Source organism: Peromyscus californicus, unplaced genomic scaffold (assembly GCF_007827085.1).
Source record: "Peromyscus californicus insignis strain IS unplaced genomic scaffold, ASM782708v3 Scaffold_22__1_contigs__length_63687245, whole genome shotgun sequence".
NCBI classification, from domain to species: domain Eukaryota; kingdom Metazoa; phylum Chordata; class Mammalia; order Rodentia; family Cricetidae; genus Peromyscus; species Peromyscus californicus.
In genome coordinates this window covers 46,293,145-46,315,487 of record NW_026294525.1, presented here as the reverse complement: position 1 = coordinate 46,315,487, position 22,343 = coordinate 46,293,145, and the positions used below count along the sequence as shown (strand labels likewise).

Sequence of the window (22,343 nt, the reverse complement as noted above, 5' to 3'; positions counted from 1 at the left end):
CACACACACACACACACACACACACACACGAAACACACATTTGGGGTAAATAACAAAATAATTTTTAAAAGTCCTCTAATTGTGGCACTATGCAATTACATTTTTTCTGGCCTTTACGTACTCTTTAATTTTTATTAGAAATTTTAACTAAAACATTGTATCATTTGCCTCCTTCCCTGCCCTTCTAACCCTTGGCATGCCCCTTCCCTCCAGCCTCTCCCATGTGCTCTCCTCACTCCCTCTTAAACTGATGGCCTTATTTTGATTCTTATTGTTACATATGTCAATGCATAAGTACATAACCACAACCTGCTGGCTTCTTTTAGTAAGAATCATGTGGTGTATGGTTTCAGGGCTAAAGTTCCTCCTTCCTTGTTAGCGTGCCCATTGATATTATCATTGTTCAGGTCCTGCTTAGGCAGCTATGTTCTTGAGATATCATGAGGTATAGCATCTCCGTCACTTCTAGGAGGCACAGTATCACTCTTAAGATCTTTCTGCCCCCTCTTCCACAATGTTCCCTGAGTCTTAGGTTCAGGATTCCTGTTTTAGGTGTGTTCATTGGTGCTGAACTGTGCAGAAACCATTGGTAGCTGCCTTATGAACTGTTACGGTTTTCTGTAATGGTTTATGTTTGTTTTAAAGAGATATTTCTTTGATGAAGTGTGAGAGCTACACTTATCTGTGGCATAGGGATATGTTTTAGAATGCAGCTAGGAATCATTCTCATCTTTTAAACTGGTGGTAGTAGGTTCTTTTCTAAAAACCATGACCTTTCTGGGGCATGGTGTCACATGCCTTTAATCCCAGCACTTTGGAGGCACATGGAGGCCAGTCTCTGCGATCAAAGCCAGCCTGCTCTACAAAGCAAGTTCCAGGACAGCCAGCATTACATAAAGAAGCCCTGTCTCAAAAAAAGTAAAAAATAAAATAATATCCACGACCTTACAAGCCTTAAGTAGTTAGCTTTATTCCAGCAATGTGGAGCTGACTCAACATATGTAAGTCCATAAATGTAATGAACCATATAAATGTACTTAGAGACAATAATCACATGATTATCACAAAAGATGCAAAAAAAGTCTTTGACAAAATCTAACATACTTTTATGATAACAGTTCTAGAGAGACTCGGAGTGGAGGGAACACACCTTCACATAATAAAGACTATAAATGGCAAATGTACAGCCGACATTGTCCTGAATTGAGAGAACCTTAAAGCTGTCTCATGAAAACCAGGAATGAGACAGGACTGTCCACTGTGTCCACTTCTCTTTTTAACAAAGCGACTGAAGCACTAGCATAAGGCAAGAGAAGGAAATTCAAGAGATACGGACAGGAAAAGAAGCAGCCAAATTATCCCTATTTAAGTATGATATGATATTATACATAAAAAAACCTAAAATTCCAACAAAAACCTGTAGAAACAACCAACAATTTCAGGGAGTTCTGAATATATGGAACCAATTTACAAAAATATGTAGCCTTTCTACACATCAGCAACATACATGTTAAGAAAGACATGATGGACATAATCCCACTTACAAGAGCTTCAAAGGCAATAAAATATCCTGGAATAAAACCCACCAAGAAGGTGAAAGACCTCTGCAATGAAAAGTTTAAATCTGTGAATAGTTTTAGGAAGACTTTAGAAACTGGAAAGACCTCCCATGTTCACGAATTGGGAGATTTAAGATAGATACAGAAAATGACTATCTTACCAAAAGGAATTTATAGATACAGTGCAACTCCAATCAAAATATCCACAACATTCTTCCCAGAAATATAAAAAAGGCCAACCCAAAATTCACATGTAATCAGAAAATACCTTGGATAGCCAAAGCAATCATGACAAAAAGAATAATATTGTAGGGATTTCCATTTTAGATTTTAAAATACATTATAAAGCTATAATAATAAAAACAGTATGGTATTGACATAAAATAGACATATAGACCAGTGGGATAAAATGGAAGACTGAAACATGAGCATATGCAACTACAACTTTGGGGATATATGCTGCATTGTATCAATTAATATTGCTGGTTTGTATGATGTTTAACATGTAGTAAAATACACTTCAAATTTTCTCATGTATTTATATTTGTTAGGGTTTTTGTTTTCTGCTAAAGATTGGTTATGACTGGTTAGATAATACAAGGGACAGTGATCTAATATATTTGTTGTGTTATTGCATAGGTTTCTTTCACTGCTCAGTCTTCCATAAAGAAAGGTGAGGTACTAAACTCCACAGAAAACTCACAATGACTTTGCATGGGTTGGAGAAGATACTGAAGTTGCTTAGAGTGACCTTTGCTTTGATAGTTTCATTTACTCACCTATGTGCTATCCCTGTGCTTGTCCCACTAGGTACCATTGGAGACTGGAAACATCATTTTACCGTGCAGCAGAACGAAAGATTTGACATGATATTCAAGAAGAACATGAGAAATTTTCCCTTGAAGTTTGTCTGGGATGTAAATGAAGAATAGAATTCTACTGTTAGTATAAAAGAAACATAAAAGTCAATTAAGCAGAAGGCCTACTTTTATATCAATATTGATATGTTTCTGTATCTTAATCATTAAATGCCAAACTTTATTAAGGAACAAAATGAGTAAACTATGCCTGGATAAATTGCAATAAGTTTAATGAATGATTTCAAATTTCAAAATTAAATTAGTTAGGTTCTAGTTAGCATTGGTACTGTGCACTAAAAGCATAAAACATGGTGCTTTGTGATGTAGGAAAATCACTGCAAAGAGTTCTCTGTAGTGGACAATTTTTCTTTATCTTCTATGATGAAATTTTGGATCAAGAACTCTGGAGAAATGGCTCAGCCTGTAGAGGACTCTGGTTAAATTCCCAGCACTAATGTGGCAGTTCACAATTATCTCTAACTCCAGTCCATGTGATCAAACCCTCTCATACAGACATGAGTGTGGACAGAACACCAATGGAAATAAAAATTAATTTTTTGTATCAAAAAAAGTCTTCACATTCACACAATGAATCTTCAACTTTTACTGATTCAAGAAAGTGGGAGAGGGATATTAGAATTTTTAATTCGGAAAATTATAACCAAGCATTGAATAAAAATCAGAATTGACAAGAACCAGAAAAGAGGGAAGAAGATGTACTTCCCTACTTAAAAAGGTCTAAACTTTTAGTTGATTATTTTTGTTGTTTGATGACTTTATACTTATAAACAATGAGTCGTTCGTTATTACTATTTTTACCAACATTTGTAGATAATGCACTTAAGATTTTCTTTTGCCTTTACATATAATGTAATTGATACTGTGAACTAAATTTTAAGCTAGTGACTGGGGAAATATCTAGAACATACTTAAATGTCTCCAAAGTCTGTCCTAGTGAATTAAATGCATGTGAATTTATTAACTCAGTTTTAAAATAGTAACGACAGTCTCATACCTAAGAGTTGAGCACACAGCAGTTACTATGTCCTTGAGGATGTGTACCTGAGCAGCCAGTGTACTTCCACAATGGCTCTCACGAGGCATGAGGAGTCGGGTGACAGCCATTAGTTGTTCAACCGCAAGGCTGGGTGCCTCAGCAGTCCCTATCAGCCGGTAGAAGCCTGGAAGGTCCCTGGAGAGCTGCTGGTCCCTATTCTACAGCAAAGGCTCGGAAACACTGGTTCTGACGTCAGGAAAGGGATCAACAGTAACAGCAGCTACAGGACAAATCACCAGGGTGGTGAGAGGGAAGGACAAGAGGACAGATGGAGGAGAACTCTTCCTTCTGCCACACCCTTTTATCTGGACTACTATCAGCAGGTTCCACAATTGGGGAGGGTCTTTTCACATCAGCCAAGGCAGGGCACTTATTTAGGGGAGACTGTCTACTTAGATATTCTGATTTATGGCACGTTGATGTTAAAACCAACCATAATATCTTCTATTCTTAACCACGGGTAGCAGTTTCTTTAGCCTCGGTTTGTTGGCTGTAGAGATAGCTGTGTTCAATTTACACCTGTGATGAAGGGCAGGGGGCCAAAATTCAGACGACTGAAGTGCTAGGGAAGTCTGGGGAATGGTAGAAATAAATATAGATAAATAAATAGTAGATATAAATCTGGTAGAGGTTTGAAGGGGGATATACATGGGCATTAAAGATTGTCTGGAAGTGTCACTGAGTGAAAGAGTTCTTTAACTCAGTCCCAAGAAAGAAAAAGAATGAAAGAAAGATGGAAAGAAAGGAAGAAAGAAAGAAAGAAAGAAAGAAAGAAAGAAAGAAAGAAAGAAAGAAAGAAAGAAAGAAAGAAAGGGGGAGGGAGAAGAAGGAAGAGGGAAGAAGGGAGGGAGTGAGTGGAAAGGTGGGTGGGAAAAGAAAAGGAGTCTAAGAAGAGAACCCCAGAAATGAGAGGTAGGAGTGGAAATAAGAGAAATATATTAGAAGAGACTGCTAAATGGGATCATATGTTTCTCAAGGCCTTCAAAGTTCCTAAGCAGAATCATGTTAACAAGAAAGAGGGATTGAGCAATGGGTTCCAGGTGCAATGATGTTTCCGTGGAAAAATGAGGTTCCAATAGGAGGGTTAGAGAGATGTCAATTCCATTCCAGAGAGTAAAGGAATTATCATCCAGGAAGGAATAAAGAGAAGGTAAAGCGCATCCAGATCTAAGAGGAAAGGGTAACCCACACGGTGAACAAGGAGCAAGAAGGGCCAGGACAGGAGGTGCCCTTCAGGTGAATGTAGAACTCTTACCCAGCTTCAGAGAGTACACTCTTAGATTCCAACCATCCAAATACGTACTTACCAGCGTCAATTAACAGTTGTTGGGATGCTAGTTGATGGATGGTCCTCACTGATTACTCCCTTCAGTCAGAAGTGAAATCATAGGCTCTGAACAAATACTTCTCTTGCTCATGGGCTAGATGGTCTGGACCATCTCAGCAGCAGAACAGCTTTGGACTGTACTCAGCTTTCCAGGACCCTACAATAAATCTCCCATGCTGTAGTGAGTTTTCTCCCCAATAAATTCCTTTACCCTTTAAGCAGACTCCGTGGATTTCTCACATTATCTGGCACCCAACGTGGGGCTGAGCCCCACAGCCTGCAGCTTTGACTACTCCCTATACTCCCAGCTCCAAGTGAGTCCCACAGAACTTCCAAGCTCCTTCTGCCCAGCCTCTGCCCCGCTGTGTCACAATTTGTGCCATGGGCTGCTACCCACCAGCCCTTTCATTTGTCCCAGCTTGAGCATACACTCTCTCCACACTGACCTGTTCTGTTGGTGGACAGAGATGACACAGTGTCTGAAATATTGTTTTGTAAATGCAAATGCTTCATAATTTCAGATGAATTTTCCACCACGTATCATTTACTTTAAAATGTATTCCACGGGAACTGAGGACTACTTAACACAGTTTAAGATATGTGCACCAACACCATACCATTTTAAAAGTTACTTTATGTGTGGCTGTTGCTGAACACTACAGACAATGGGATTGTACATGGTTTGGCTATAAAAGTCTTTTCAAGGCAGAGGTGATGGCTCATTGTGCAAAGTATGTGTCTTGCAAGCCTGAGGACCTGAGATGGAATCACTTAAACTCTTGTAGGCCAGATGTGGTAATGTGTGTCTATAATCTTGACATTCCAATGGTCAGGTGGTAGACAGAGACAGGAGAACCCCCAGATGTTCATGAACCAGCTGGACTACATACTCAGAAAATGAACATATCTCAACCAAGATTGAAGGCAATTGTACTCTGACCACTACACATACACCAGCCTGCACTTACATATTGGCATGTATATGCACAAATCTCTCTCTCATATACACATGCACAGCACATACACACACATGCTCCAGACATACACTCATGCATACTAGACCATGAAGAATAAGCCATAAGGCTCCAAACAGAAAAAAAAGGTAGTAAGAAGTTAATGCTACTCACCCTGATGTGATTTTAGCACAGTATGCACATGTGTGGTATAAGTGTGTACCCATTAATATCTAAAAGTAATATCCATCAATAAGAAGTTTGAAATACTACAAAAAGATTTCCCATGGGACATAGAATACAAAGAATAGGAATAATTTCAACAATCATTATCAAGAAATCAGAACAAAACAACTGTACAATTAAAAAGGGACTCAGAGCCCTGATTTAATCTTTTCTAATATTATTGCCAAATAGAAATAAAAATCAAACAAATACTACATTGACTCATTGGCATACATGGAATAATAATAAAAAAAAGCCCCAGTGGCTTGAAGATGGATGGTATTAACATAGATGTTTATTACTTAAGCCTACCTCAGGATTGAAAAAAAGATTGTTATCTATTTTTACAGGTACCCTCTGGACTCAAGAGATCCTCAGCTTGATCTCTTTTGAGGGCCACCAGAACAGGACTGGAGATGCCAAATTATCAACAAAGCATCATTCTTAAAGTACAATGTTTATGATTTAGACTTTGTTAAAATGCTATCACCTCGCATCTTCTTTTCCCACTTTCCATATTACTTAGCACCAAAATGTCTCAAGGAGAAAAAGGCTAAATAGGTCAGAGGACTTAGTCACTCTTTAAACAGATAAAATACTTTACATATTGAATAATAAAATTATTTCAGGATTTGTGCTATGATGCTACATCTCTCTGAACATTCTTGATTATGTCTCCTGGGAATTCTTCCACCAGCTTCCCTAGAATCCTCATCTGTGAATAGAGCTTCAGAGTCACAAATACCAGAGTAGTCAGCTTATGGAGGTGGTGTATTGTTTCTGAAGAAAGTGGATAATCAGTTATTGCTGAAACCAGCAGAAGACCAATTCTTATATTTCCTCTAGTAACTTGACATGTTGAAGTTAAATGTTTGCCAATGTGGCAGTTATTGAATGGTTTCGCACACTGGTCTTAATTTGCTTATGTGTACCAATTAATGAGATCAAGCATGTTTGATGTTGATTATCATAATCAGTTCTGACTCTGTGAATGGGTTCTATCATCAGTTTAGTTTGTCATTATTATAATTTTAGTATAATTTTCCTATTGATTTAAATTCTGTCTCTTCTGGACAGTAATATACTCGTGGCTTTTCTCATGTTTTGGAACTTCGTATAACTTTGTGATTTAATTTGATTAGTCACATTCTTAATTTTAGTATCATCAAACATACTGACTTTTAAAATATAAATCATTTATTTATTTTCTTTTTCATTATATTTTTATTACTTCAAAAATTCTTTTATTTTAAATATATTCTTCTCCTCCCCCAAGTACTTCCAGATCTTCTCCTCATCCCTATTCATTCAACTTTAAGTTCTTTCTCAAAAATCAAACAAAAGGCTATTACAACAACAGGACCTTGTTTAAGAAATATTCTCTGGTTTGAAGACTAGGAATGCATTTGTATTTGGCTTAATACTCTTAAAACACTTGTTAGTTAGTATTTATAGTAGTATGAAAGAATTTTCTTTTTAAAAAATTCCATGTGAATCCTGTTGGTGCTTGTACCAACATAATACTTCATTCTTTTATTTTCTACTTATTTCCAGTGCTACCTTGGCTATAGATCAAATATCTCAGAAAACTCAATGATGTCATTTGTAGCCTTAGAGAAATTTTGTTTGCTCTATTTATCAACTTCACAAATAATATAACTTCTAGAAAGTTGACTGTGGGAGCCCGTTCTCGGGTTCCTCGTGGCTTTACCCAGCAGGTCCGCATAGAGGATGATTAGACCACAGGCCTAAGTGCAGGTGTCTGGGATAGTCTGCACTTGGCTGTGCTGGGGGAGGAGGTCTTTTGCTCCACCCCTTGGCGTCTCTATAAAAACCCTGGGGCAGAGACAGTCAGGGCCCGTTGGAATAGGTTCCAGGCCCTCTCGAGGCTATCCTTTATTTTCTATCTGTTTATCTCCGTGATATTCTCCACAATAAATCCTTCTATCTAATATTTCCTGCTGCTCGCACTCAAGAAAACTCTGGGGAACTGTGGGGGTGGTTGGGTAAACGCCCCACAGTTGACCTGTGTATGTACATGTATGAAATACTATGTAAGTGAAAGTATTCAATTTTATAGCATGGAACAAGTTGCTAAACAACTAAACTTTCACAAATTGTGAAATGGATGAGAATTAAGATTTATTTGGATAATGAACTATCACATAATTGTTCAGAACTTATCAGCATAACCAAGGATTACTAAACCAACTTTGTGTTTTTTCTGCAGATTCTTTATATTTACAGAAACCCCAAAGACATTTTGATCTCATTTTTTTCCATTTTTTGAGCTTTCCAAACTCATTTAATGCATAAAATCCATGGATACTTTGGCATCTTTAATACTAATTTTAGGCATAACACCTCACACACCCACAGAGACAGTGTTTTTCAACTCTAACCTTTTTTATTAATTAAATTTTTTCATTTGTTTTTTCATCCCAACTGCAGTTTCCCCTCTGTCCTTTCTTCCTGTTCCCTCCCCATGTCCCCCCATCCATTCCCCCCATCCAGTCCCCACATCCAGTCCTCCTCTGTTTCTGTTCAGAAAGAGAAAAGCCTCCCATGGGTGTCAACAAAGCATGACATACCAAGTTGAGATAGGACTAAGTTCCTCCCTTTATATTGTGGCTTGGTGAGGCAACCCAGTATGAGGAACAGGTTCCCAAAAGTCAGCTCAAATGTTAAGTACAGGCCCTGATCCCACTGCTAGAAGTTCCACAAATAGACCATGCTACACAACTGTCACATACATGTAGAGGGCCCATGTTGGTCCCATGGGCTCCATAGCAGTCAGTCCAGAGTCTGTGAGCTCCTATGAGCCCAGGCTAGTTGTTCCTGTGAGTTCTTTTGTGATGACCTTGAGCCTCTGGCTCATACAATCCTTCCTCCTTCTCATCAACAGGCTTCCCAGAGCTTGGCCCAGTGCTTGGCTGTGGATCTCTGTATTTGCTTCCATCAGTGACTGGATGAAGGCTTCCTGATGATAATTAGAGTAGTCACCAATCTGGTTACACGAGATGGCCAGTTCAGGCAACCTCTCCACTATTGCTAGGAGTCTTAGCTAGGGTCATGCTATTGGATTCCTGGAAGTTTCTCTGGAACCAGGTTTTTCCATGACCTCCAAAATGCTCTCCCCTATTAAGATTTTTTTCATTACTCTCCCCTCCATCCTGCCCTGAATCCACCCAACACAATCCCTCATGTTCCTATACACCCTCATCACCCAACCCTGTCCTCAGTTTACCTAGGAGATCTCTTCTATTTCCCTTCCCAGGGAAATCCATGCATTCCTCTTTGGGCCCTCCTTATTACATAGCCTCTCTGGGGCTGTGTATTGTAGTATGGTTATCCTTTACTTTATAGCTAATATCCGCTTATGAGTGAGTACATACCATTTTTGCTTTTCTGGGACTGAATTACCTCACTCAGGATGGTTTTTTCAGTTTCATCCATTTGCCCACAAATTTCATTATGTCATTATTTTTTTTTAATAGCTGAGTAATACTCCATTGTGTAAATGTACCACATTCTTTATCTATTCATAAGTTGAGGGGCATCTAGGTTGTTTCCAGGTTCCGGCTATTACAAATAATGCTACTATGAATATAGTTCAGCAAGTGTCCTTGTAATACAATTGAGCATCTTTAGGGTATATGCCTAAGGCTGATATCATTGAGTTTGAACAACACACTCGCAGGTGTCCTCATATCACCCTCTCCCTTGGGCTCAGCATTGAAGGAGGCTCCTGAGATCCAGCCTCTCCTTTATTGACTGGTCTGTCCGGAGGCTTTCTTTCCCAGTGGTCATCTCTTGTGATTCCTTCTAGAGTAGCCACTTGTGTCAATAAGACAACCTTTTGTGTCTAGAATAGACTTATCTTTAAAAGATATTATCAACCCTCTTTAATTATTTGTGTTAGTAGATTCAGTGTGGTATTGCCATCTATGAACACAACACTCACTGGTATTACCCAATTACTCTCTTTACACTCTCATCCTTTCTTAACTCAGGTCTATTCCTAATTCCGTGGTTCAACTTTCAGAATGACAGTTGGCTTTTGTTATGTTTTGTTTTCTACATGGGAGAGAGATGTGATATCTTACAGCTGGTCCTTCTTCGGATCACCAGCTCCTGCTAAAGACAAGGAGACTTGTTATTAATTATGAAAGTTTTGCCTTAGCTTAGGCTTGTTCCCAATTAGCTCTTATAACTTAAATTAACCTGTTTGTATTATTCTACATTCTACCACATGACTAGTTACTTCTCTTCCATACTGCATGTCTGACTTCCTCAGTGTTTTGCTGTCAAATCTCCTGCTCTCTGAGTTTTCCCCCAAGTCTCTCTCTTTCCCTGGAAGTCCCACCTATCTTCTGCTGCCTAGCTTTTGGCCATTCAGTTCTTTATTAAATCATTCAGAATGTACCTTAGGCAGACAAGGAAATACAGAGGCACATCTTCACACAGTGTGATCAAATATCCTGCAACATTTCCCCTTTTATCTAAATAAAAAAGTAAAAGTTTTAACTCTAACACAGTAAAACTATATACAATAAAGAACAATTATCAGGTAAAAATTACATTCACAATATCCAGTCCATTTTTATTTGGCAACTTTGGAAATGTACTCTATTATTTATCACATCTTATTAGTCCAAAGTTTTCTACTTAAACCATTTTATACTGTACCTTGTATTACCAATCTAAAAATATCTTTTGAACCTTAAACCATATTCTTAGTTAAACAACTTAAGCTTTTATGCCTCTCAACCTTTAAAAACTTTACATCTCTTTTGTGAGTTGTTTTTTTTCTGAATTTGGCAACAAAGAAAATGGTGTAATTATGTTGTCTTCAACCCCCATAAGAGACCCAAGAAGGAGAAAATATTACCCGAGTAAACAAGAAGTACAGAGCAAACAACTTCTAAAACTATAGAAATGACAGAGACAGCTGGCTCCCTGAAGAGTCACCCAAGGATCCTCTGCAATGTTGGGGCATCCATTTCTGGCCTAAGGGTCTAGAATATCTGACAGACTTTTCTGTATAGCAGGAATTTTGAAGGACTGGCCTACTTTGTCTTGGCAAAGTTCGGCAGTTGATTTCCATTGTGTTTTGCTTGTCCAATTTGGACAGCATACTGTCAGCAGTGGAGACAAGGGTAGTTTCTTGCCCATTGGCTAGCTTTGCCACATTTAAAGCAAACTCCATTTGGAGGTTCTTCGATGCCCTCCCTCTTCTTTGATGTAGATTGGTGCTGCCAAGAGCAAACCTATCTCACTGTCATGAACAGTCTTATGCTACTAAAACATATTACATGCCATATTCTGTAGATCTCTGAAGTGTTTGAAGGCCATGTATCTATCTAAAATACATCTCTTTTTAACCTTGAAAACATACCTAACATGACTACAAGTTTGGTTGTTACAGGTGGCTAACTACTAACCTGCATTTCTTAATTATCCTAAGAATAATGTAATAGTAACATTCAAGGACTGGAATTTTACATATTTTTAAATGAGCTACATAGTCATAATACCTTAAGCAAGAGTAGAAACATATATACAATAGGTTTTAACAAAATAACCTTAAAATTGTATCAATATGCAAAAATCCATACAATATAAACTATTTGACACTAGTAGTTGCTTTTTATTAGGTTCAGTTATCCACCCTTCTATCCTATCATTCCCCCACCCCTTTTTTTCCACTAGAACAGAGAGAAAGAAGGATCAAGGAAAGAAAAAGAAACAAACAAATCCCTTATTTCAACCTCCTTGAGAGAAAGAAGGATCAAGGAAAGAAAAAGGAACAAAACAAACAAATCCCTATTCCAACCTCCTTAATTTAGTTTCCTCCCTGACTATGACCAAAAATAATTTGCAACTAACCCCTCCAAACAACAGGAAACTTATATGCCACCAAACAGCCAAAAACCACCCACTCCAACTCTTTGGAATGTGGACATTGTATTCTTAAAATTACTACCTGTTGTCTGGGGGTGATGACTATTATGATTTATTACATGGAGAGACCCCCAAGGGTATCCCATGTATACAGGTAAACATGCTGGGCAGATGCATGCCATGTGGGCATGGCGGTGGCAATGACCCATGATACACACCCCAGATGCTGCATCCACGTGGAGAGTTTATTATAATAGAGAGATGAAGAGACAGAAAGACAGAAAGAGGGAGACACAGAGAGAGAGGGGGGGGAGAGGGAGGGAGGGAGAGAGAGAGAAAGAGGGGGGAGGGAGAGAAAAGCAGAAGGAGAGAGAGGGAAAGGGGCAGAGTTTTTCCTTAAGAAGGAGGCTTCTTCATCAGGACGCAAGGCAGCCCCAAGGGACAGGATCAGTACATTAACATTTCTCCATTTTGATTATTATAAAAAGAGGTGAGTTATGGGAGAAAGTGGGGGAACAAGGGTGCTGAATTCTCGAGGCAAGTTCAAGCTGGCAAGGGGAGAATTGGGGGCGGGGCGGAGCTGGGAGTCATGCATGGCGGGAGGCGGGAGTGAAGAAGCATTGTTAGCTGTCATTGTGGAAATCTCTGTCGTGGAGATCTCAGGTGTCTGTTCCTTGAGGTTGATAGAAGAAAAAAATAGATGGTTATCATTTGGTCATATGAGCTGTGCTAGCCATGAGTAGAGTGATACCTGCCAGAAAGAATGGAACAGAGAAGTGCCCTGGTTGTACAGAAGAGGCGAGGGTGAGCAGGTTCCAGTTGCTGGGCAGGTGCCCACCTGAGCCTGGAGAGGTGGTATCAGCAGTGAATTGAAGGATGTGTTCTCTAGGATTGTAGGAGCCATCATAGCTGTCAATTCTCTGGAGGTGCAGGTGCATCCATCCCAGTTGGAGTCCTCAGTTGGGGGTTGGCATCCTTGGAGCTGGTGCCAGCTGGTGCAGGGGCTGGTGTATCTGGAGATCCCTTTAGCCCAGGCAGGAGGAGGGAAACTGCAAAATATTCTCGAAAATGGATGAGGTCAAAATGGGCTCTGGAGATTGTTAATTTTTATCAGACTAGATTTTTTTGATGCAGTAGCAGAACTTTTCCCAGGAATCTATAGGTATCTGTAAGACAGCTGGAATAGATTTACATCATAGCAAAAGGGTTGAAAATCCATAGAAATTTAAGGGCTCTTAAAACTGTTTGTAGTCAATGTTGCATCAGTTCATAGCTGTGGGATGGTCTGTATGTCAAGTGTGTTGCTCTCATTGGTTGGTAAATAAAACACTGATTGGCCAGTAGTCAGGCAGGAGGAAGTATAGGTGGGACAAGGAGGAGAATAAAGCTGGGAAGTGGAAGGCTGAGTGAGAGACACTGCCAGCCGCCACTATGACAAACAGCATGTGAAGATGCCGGTAAGCCACGAGCCACATGGCAAGGTATACATTTATAGAAATGGATTAATTTAAGTTGTAAGAACAGTTAGCAAGAAACCTGGTACAGCCATACAGTTTGTAAGCAATATAAGTCTCTGTGTTTACTTGGTTGAGTCTGAGCGGCTGTGAGACTGGCAGGTGAGAGAGATTTGTCCTGACTGTGGGCCAGGCAGGAAAACTCTAGCTACAGTTCATCAAAGCTGCATTAATCAATATTAAAATTTTGAACTTCTGGCATTATATTCGAAACCAGTATATCCTATACCATTAAGTCTGTGAATGAGTCATAGCTGCCTGTGATCTTAATAGGAAACTTACTAATGAACTGCCAGTAATCTCGGGTTTGGGGCTGTCAAACTGATACACCCTAATCATCAAACATTGTCAGCTCTGAGAATAAATTTAAGGAGTGAGACAGTTTTCCAGCTACCTAGGCAGCAATTCCTAGTTTCTCTGTAGTCGCTGTGGGACAGAGGCCATAAAGGTAGAATTTATTCAGCTGATAGTCCCAGATGATCTGACAGATTTTTCTGTGGAGTAGAAATCTGAGGAGGTCATCCTACCTGTCTTGGCAGAAAGGACAATCGATCCCTGGCATAGCCATATCTGAATGGAATGGCAGAAGTCATAAAGCCAGCACAGCTGCTTGACAAAGATCCAGCAAAGCTGAAGACCATGTCACCTTTGGTCTTCATCTCCACCTGTTACATACTTGGGGCACTTTTAATATTTGTACAATTTGGGGATGTTGGATTGATGGAAAATTCCTTATGAATGAATCATTTATGCCTTCTCCCAGGAATGTTGCTTCTAAGCTTATCCAGGAAAGTGCTGAACATACTATCCCCCCAACACTTTGAGGTAGATATCCTTATCTACTTGAAGGTCTTCCTTATGCCTCGGAGGTTATGACACATAAAGAAGAAGCCAGAGGTCTCTTTATGAAGCTATGAGACATTCTTGAAGCATCTGTCCCTGTACTTACACAGAAACAAGATATTCAAAACAAAGTAAACTTAAAAAGGTCAACAAGATTTGGTGGACTAGAGGAGTTGGCCACAGTTCAGATTACAAGCCTCTTCCCACTGTATATTCAGACAGTTATGTGGCATACAACTCTGCCCTACACAGAGACATATTGATAAGTAAAGTGTGGAGTGGAAAGATGATGAAAGTATGAAGTGTCAGGACCTCCCTCTCTTAGAAGTTAACTCATGCAGAGCCACTATAACGTCATATGACCAAGGAACAACAGAATGCCAGGATTAAACATATAGACAAATTCTATAAGGATATAAACGTGAACATTGATGGTATTATGCCAGAATTTAAATAATAACTGCAACAGTTTTAGCCTGAGGATTTTTCCTGGGCACTCTGACCACTAAGAGTTAATAATACATTGTTTGAGACATGGCAAAATGCCCAGGGTGGTTGAAGATTTTGTTTTGGTCTAATGTCCTTGAAGCAACCAAAACAACCAGCCTGAGCACAGCCTATCATATGCCTCTAGATTCTCAAAACTTGGGTTATGGGGTTAATGAGTAAGAATGATAACTCTGTTCATTAATGATGTCAAAACTTGAGGGAAAATGATTGGAAATGATAACTCTGTTCTGTCATAGTTTATTAATGATGACTAAAAGATGAGCAAAACGAAGTGAAACACATGTCCCAAAACAAAAATGATATGATCTATGTTTTGAAACATCATGAATGTATCCCAGCTAACTAAATTCTGTATAAATAAAGAAACACTCTGGCTGCTAGTCAGTCAGGCTGCAAGATTCTCCCAACCACCATGGCCTGGCTCTCTTCCTTCTCCCACCAACTCCTTACACCTTCTGCAGGACCCATCCACCACCAGGATGGCTCCCGGCAGATCCCTGTTGCTCTTCTTTATTCATGGTCTGGACAGAATCTCAGCTTTTTGCTGTGTGGCCAGCCTTGCCATAAGCTTCCAAGTTCTTCTGTGGCCATCTATTTTCTTGGAGATGATACAGAATACTGCCAGGAGCTGACATGTCTCTTTATCATAAAAATTTTTTTATATTAAATGCCATATTCTCAGATCTCTACAGGTGTTTGAGGACTGGTGGAACAAAACCTGTAAATGTATTTATAACTTTGAGGGCATGTATATGACTTAAATCTGAATATACAAGTTTCCCAGTTAGTTACAGCTTAGTGAGGTTAGCAAGAATAGGGGGACTGATCTTTGAGTATAGCCAGATTATAATCTTGAATGACTTATATAGAAATAATTATTTCTTAAACTGTCTCCTGAGAAGGCAAAGAAGAGTGACAGGGAAAGATTCCAAGACCAAATGAGAACAGAAGAAAAGGATTTGTGAGTTAGGGTGCAACCCAACTCTGAGAAAAGGATCCTCCGTGTAAAGAAAAAGGACCCTCTTGGTGGACCAGAAACTCCATCCTGAATGATCTGTATAGAAAAAAATAATTCCTTAAGATCATACAATTTCTCCCTGCTCCCTGGTTCTGCATAAAGAAGGTCAAGTGTCTTATCTTATTGCAATCATTAATTAATAAATATCAATGGGCATTAGATAGCCAATCAGTCCTTTATGCTCAGGGGTTTTCATTCCTAACCTAGCCCTTCAGCCTGTCCTGGGAACAGGGAGCACAGGATGATGATTTCTCCATAGCTGCTTCAAGCTGAACCAGGGTGCAGGTGGTCAGGACTCTAACCTAGCTGTAGGGAAGGGAAACAATTACATTTGGCTGGAAAAAGCACACCCAAGATAAAGATGACAATATGTGATGTGTTCCTGAATGTGGGAATGACAGAGAAGTGTCTTCCTATTTCTACAACCCTGGACTTTGAGTTAGGGTCAGGAAGGCTGCCAATGCCGTGAAAGCTCTCTTCCACACCCAGGATCTCTGTGTTTCTCTGTTTTACAGTAATACCTCAATATTCTTCAAGAGAGGACCACTGAAAGGCAAGGCAAGTCCAGTTCAAAGAACCTCATTGCTCAAGAGAGTCCGAAGGCAAACAGGCCGCCGGCACAGCCTGATGTGAACTGGTCAGAGAGAAACTTCACGTGTCAGAATCCAAAACAAAGTTCATTTTGTTTTTCTGCTTCACCAAAGTAGAGGCAAAAAAAAAAATGTCTGCTGCTGCTGAAGTGCAAGGAGGAAAATATCCCAGCAGTGAATGGCACCCACAAGTCTTGTGCGTTCTTTTCTTTTCTCTCTACCTGGAGTCAGCTCACTCTGGGGGGCAGGATCCCCAATATGTGTCTTTGTTCCTTCATGGTCACCATTTTATTATTGGGCTGGGGGTCATAGCCTGTGGCCCAAGTCAGGTCCAGCTACCCATCCTCAATAAGCCAAATTAATAGCAAAAAGCAGAAAAAGATTATTCAGTGTGGCCACATCGAGAAGAGGGACAAAGGGATCCAGAAAATCCCTCAAGTCTACCATCCTCACCTGCTTTCTTGATTATAGCCGTTTTGACTTTGGTGAGAGGGAGTCTCAAAGCACTTTTAATTTGGATGTCTTTAAATTGTTGAGTATCTTTTCAAATATTTATTGGATATTGAAGATTGTCTACTTATTTCCCTAGCCCATTTGTTGACTGGATGAGTTGGACTTTGAGTGTTTAGATTTTGCAATTCTCTTTATGTCTCTGATGTTAACTCCCTTTTCTTATTTAGTTAGCCATAATGCTTTCCTGATCTGAGGACTGTTTCTTCATTCTGCAGATTGTTTGTTTGCTGTGCTGGAGATTTTAATTTCCTATAATCCCATTGCCAATATTTGTCATCATCCTCTGCTATTGGACTTTTTTCAGCAAACGTTTGCCTGTACCCGTGTTTCCATTTTGGGGTCTTGATTAAACTCATTTTCTCTGCCAGTTAAAAAATTAAAACTCAAGAAAAACTCAAATGCAGAAGTCATGTATGTGTATATTCTGTATTTTAGTAATGTGACAAATTAAAGTTTGGCTTAAAGACAAAGAGATCAGATTAATGAAATATACATGGATTTAATCACTGAGTATTGGGATGAAAAAAATTCTACATGTAATATATCACTCATTAAACCTATGCTACATGGATTTGTTAAATATCCTAAACCACTCAAATAACTAAAAACAGGCAGATTTATTTATAATTTTCAAGTGGAGAACTATTTTAACAGCATAAAAGCATGGTAAAAACTTTAAATGTTCAGTTAATTTACAATTATAAATATTGATACAATGAAATATTACTCAGCCATTACATTTTTAAATTATGAAATTCACAGGTAAATGGATAGAGCTAGAAAAAATATTATTCTGGGTGTGGTGGCCCAGACCTAGAAAGACAAATATGGTATATATTGACTGATTACATGGATGTTAGCTGTTAAAGTCTTCATTACACAAGCTACAATCCATAGAACCACAGAGGTTAGCTACAGAGTAAGGGACTAGCAAGGAGGGATGGATGTCCCTAGGAAGGGGAAATAGAGTAGTTACGGATGAACGAGGTGGGGACTGGAACGGGAGGATTAAACAGGGGAGGGGAGGGAAAAGAGGGGTGAGGGGAGGAATATGAAGAGGAACAACTAGACACCAAGGGCCATCTGAGGAGTCAGATGGCCTCCTAATACAGTAGAAGTGTCTTAAAATATACATGTCTGTGAAGGTTATCTGAATGAAATTGCCAAATAATGGGGGAGACAGAGTTCTAACTGGACATCACCTGTCACCAAATGAAGCCTCAAGTGTCAGGAATGGGTTACATCTAATTGAGTTGTTTGCCAAAGGGGTCCCACATGAATGCCCACACAAGCCAGGCTATTTCCAACCTCACAGTAAGGCCCTGTTGATGAAGACAGCACCTACACAACTCATGGAACACGGGGAAGTCAAGTTGGTGCCTACCTAGAACCTTCACCTCTGCTGACTAGTACTCATGTTAATAGAAGGTACTCTGCACACTTCCAGAAGGGAAAGGCAATCAGTAACTTAGCCTCAAATTCTTCAATTTAAAATGATAACCTGTCTGCAAGATTTGCTAGTACAATAAAGACACAAACTTGTGTGAGTAACCAACCAATATATGATAGGATGTAAGGACTAATCAATGAGATGGAACCCATGCCTGACATTGCTTGAGTCACCAGGAACCTGAGACTAGATAAGCTAGGGACCTAGAGTAAACCCAAACACTATTGTTCTCCTAAAGGAACATAGCAATGAAATGACTCCCTGATGACATTCTGTTTTACTCATAGATCAGTGACTTGCTCAGCCATCATCAGAGAAGCTTCCTCAAGAAGCAGAAAGGAACAAATACAGAGATCCACAGTCAGATAAAGTGCAGAGTGAGACTTGAAACACTCAGGCCTAAATGGGATGTCTCCATCATATCCTTCCCTCAGTGCTCAGGGAACCCTAAAAAGGGAGAGGAGGAAAGAGAGTAAGAGTCAGAGGGGATGAAGGGCATGAAGGAAACAAGGCCCCGTAAGCACGGGAGTGTTGATACACATATAAACTCACAGAGACTGGCAGCATGCCACTCACTACTCAGTGGTGCTGCGCTGTGTGTCAGAAGACAGAGTGGGTGAATTATTGTGTAATGAGTTCCGTATACATGTTCATGAAGTGGGACATCAGTTTAAGTAGAGATGTTCATAACAGTCCTATAATCAGGAGCTCTATTCCAGGAAAGGGAGGATGAAAGGCTCAGTTGTGGATAGATAATATCATCTAGAAAACTGGATTTTCTGTTCTATAAGCAGTTACCTGGAATATTAAATGTGTGCTGTAAAAGTCTGAATAGAAACTGTGTATGCTTTATTGTCCATAAACTTGAGCTACTTATGTACAATTATGTGTATGGGAATGGGATAGTGTTCATGACTTATATCAATATCATTATATGGATGTATATTTATTAATAAAGTCATCACTTTTTTTGGTTTTTTTGAGACAGGATTTCTCTGTATAGTTTTGGAGCCTATCCTGGATCTCGCACTGTAGACCAGACTGGCCTCAAACTCACAGAGATCTGCCTGGCTCTGTCTCCCCAGTGCTGGGATTAAAGGCGTGTGCCACCACTGCCTGGCTTAAGTTATCACTTAACTAACAAAAAAAAAAGAAAGAAAAAGAAAATAAATTTGTACTATGATTTAATTCAAAGAATAAAGGAATCAAGACCAGAGCAAGTTAAAGAAATTATATAATCTTTAAAACCTTGATCAATGTAGTAGTTTGAATAAAGTTGTCCCCATAAGCTCATAAGGGACTGGCACTTTTGAGACATGTGGCCTTGTTGGAGGAAGTGTAGCCTTGATGGAGGAAGTGTGTCACTGGGGTGTGCTCTGAAGTCTCAGAGCTCTATCCAGGCCTAGTGTGTCTCTCTCTTCCTGCTGCTTGAGGATCTGGATGTAGAACTCTCAGCTCCTTCTCCAGCATCATGTCTGCCTGCATGCTGCCATGCTTCCCGCCATGACAATAATGGAATTAACCTCTGAAACTCTAGGCCAGCCCCAATTAAATTTTCTCCTTTATAAGAGTTGCTTTGGCCAGGGATGATGGTGTCCCACGCCTTTAATCCCAGTACTTGGGAGGCAGAGGCAGGTGGATCTCTGTGAGTTTGAGGCCAGCCTGGTCTACAGAGCAAGTTCCAGGACAGGCTCCAAAGCTACACAAAAAAAATCCTGTCTCAAAAAAAAAAAAAAAAGAAAGAAAGAAAAGAAAAGAAAAAAATTAACAAAGAGTTGTTGTGGTCAACAATAAAAACCCCTAATTAGGACAGTTAATTTAGATATGTGTAATTCTGATTCACATAATTGTAGGTGATTTTCTGTTGCCTTGGAAAGTTCTTCATTCATATACTAGATAAAGTGAGTAGAAAATTTTTAATTTTTTTCTATAAAACTTGTCCAGTTATTCAACATAGAACTCTACTGTTTTGATTTCAGTTGTTAATCATGTTATGCCAAACTGCTCACTGCCAACGAAAGCAAAAAGAAGCAATGTTATTTACAAGTGAGTTTTTCTCAAATAAATTCTTTGTTGTTGAAAGTCTTCATATCACTAGTTCTCTGTCATTTTAAGAGCTTTTGAGCTGGATGTAGTGATCAGAGGCAGAGGGGCAGATGGACAGAAGGACAGAGAGATAACAAACACCAGGATGCTCACCATCAGGACAGCAACAGGCTGGTTGGTCGCCCACGTGACTGATCCAGCTGGCCAGCATAGGGCAGCACATCCCCACCAGAGTGTTACCAATCAATCAAACACTGAAAGGTGGTACAGATGCTGGCCTCCTAACCCATCCGTTTGCATTTCATGTTTGCTCCCAACGAGCTACTGTTAAATGTTTATGCTCTTAATTTATTTTTATTTTTTCTATTTTACTTTTTATTGAAAGTGGACGTCCCTTCCCTGACTCTTCTGAAATTTTCCCCACCACCCCTCCCCTATCCTCATCCACACTATTTCTGTCTCTCCTTAGAAAAGAAACATGACTCTGCAAAACAGTAATAAAGCAAAAAAGAGTAAGATAAAACACAAACAAACAAATCAGAATGAGAGAAAACAAACAAACAGAAGAAAAAGAGCAAAAGAAAAATCACAAGAAACACATACAAACTCAGAAGCACACAGGTTCAGGCACAGACAGGAATCCCGTAAACACACAAGGCTGGAAGCCATAATACGTACACAAAGAACTTGTAAGGTTAAGAAGAAAAGAAAAGGAACAAAAGAAAAAAATGGCAAACATTATGACCTACAGAACCTCCAAAGATAGCATTGAATTCGTTTTGCTTAGGGCATTTACTGATGGGCATAGTGCCTGCGCTTAAGAGTGCTTTGGAATCGCCACTGAGACTATTGGAGAAGACTACGTTTTCATTTGTGAGTGACTGGAGATACCTTCTGGGTTAGAGACGGGGCTTGTGCCGAGCAGAAACTCTTTTCATGTATTGGGCGCTGACGCAAAGGAAGAGGGATGCCTCAGAGTGGAGCCTGAGAGGGGTCTGTAGGAAGGAGGAGAGCTGGGTCTGCTGCTAGGGTTGGTTGAGCACCCAGGGAAAGGAGGAGAGTGAGAGTGAGAGCACAGGATCCTGCAAGCAGCCTGCTCCAGGTCTTACTGGGACCAGAGGAGTAACAGAGGACAGGAAGGAGAGCGGAGACAGCCTATCTGCAGCCCCGGCTGGTGAGGACACTGGGTTGCCAGGCAGAGAGTGTTTCTCGGTATTAGCAGCTCATACAAAGGAAAGGCTACCGGCTGGGGATGGGGCCACTGAGGAGGTCCGCAGGAAGGGAGAAAGCCGGGTCTGCAAGCAGGTTCAGCTGAGTCCCCACAGAATGGAGACAGACCACTGCAAATAGTCCAATACAGGGCTGGGGATGAGACCGGGGAGATTGCAAGGTAAGACGGGAAGGGAGTGAAGATTGTCTACCTGCTTCCCAGGCCTGCATGGCCACCAGGTTTCTAAGTGGAGAACGTCTTCAGGTACCGGTGGCTGACACAAAGGGATGGGATGAGGGAAGAAAGCCAAGTCTGCAGCAGCTTTGATGGAGTCCCCAGGGAATGAGGGTAGAGGAGGAGGACAGGGCCCTGCAAAGTCTGCTCCAGAGAACAACCTCTAAGAATCAATTCTTTCCTTGAGCATGTGGATGCCAAGGACGGGACTTGGGTTGTCAGCCTTGGTGGCGAGTGCCTTTACTTGGCCTTATCTTGTATCTTGGCCTTACTCTACCTTTATTTTATCTAGTTCGTTTATTGTAAAAGTGCCTTTTGCAGCAGTGGAAGGTCCTGAGAGATTGTGAACTGAGTATATTAACTCAATTTCCAAGGCTCAAGGTTTTCTTCCTCAATGATGCCCTTCAATGCTGTTTGCTTCTATTTTCAAATGTCCACATCATCAGGCTTTTTGTTTTCTACAGTAACTGGTGTGTGTGTGTGTGCATGTGTGTGTCCTATTCTAAAATGTTCTTTTAGCTATTCACCAT

General features: G+C 40.1%; 1 protein-coding gene and 1 pseudogene across 1 annotated transcript in view; both read left to right on the top strand.

Moving 5' to 3' along the window:
* Positions 1–17,830, top strand: part of LOC128118608 (amine sulfotransferase-like) — a 57,616-nt pseudogene extending 39,786 nt beyond the window's left edge.
* Positions 17,831–21,583: 3,753 nt separating this feature from the next.
* LOC128118153 (amine sulfotransferase-like) overlaps positions 21,584–22,343 on the top strand; it is a 29,533-nt gene continuing 28,773 nt past the window's right edge. Inside the window, exon 1 of the mRNA XM_052750651.1 lies at positions 21,584–21,759. The gene's annotated coding sequence lies outside the window, so the exon portion shown is untranslated. The remainder of the gene's footprint in view (positions 21,760–22,343) is intronic.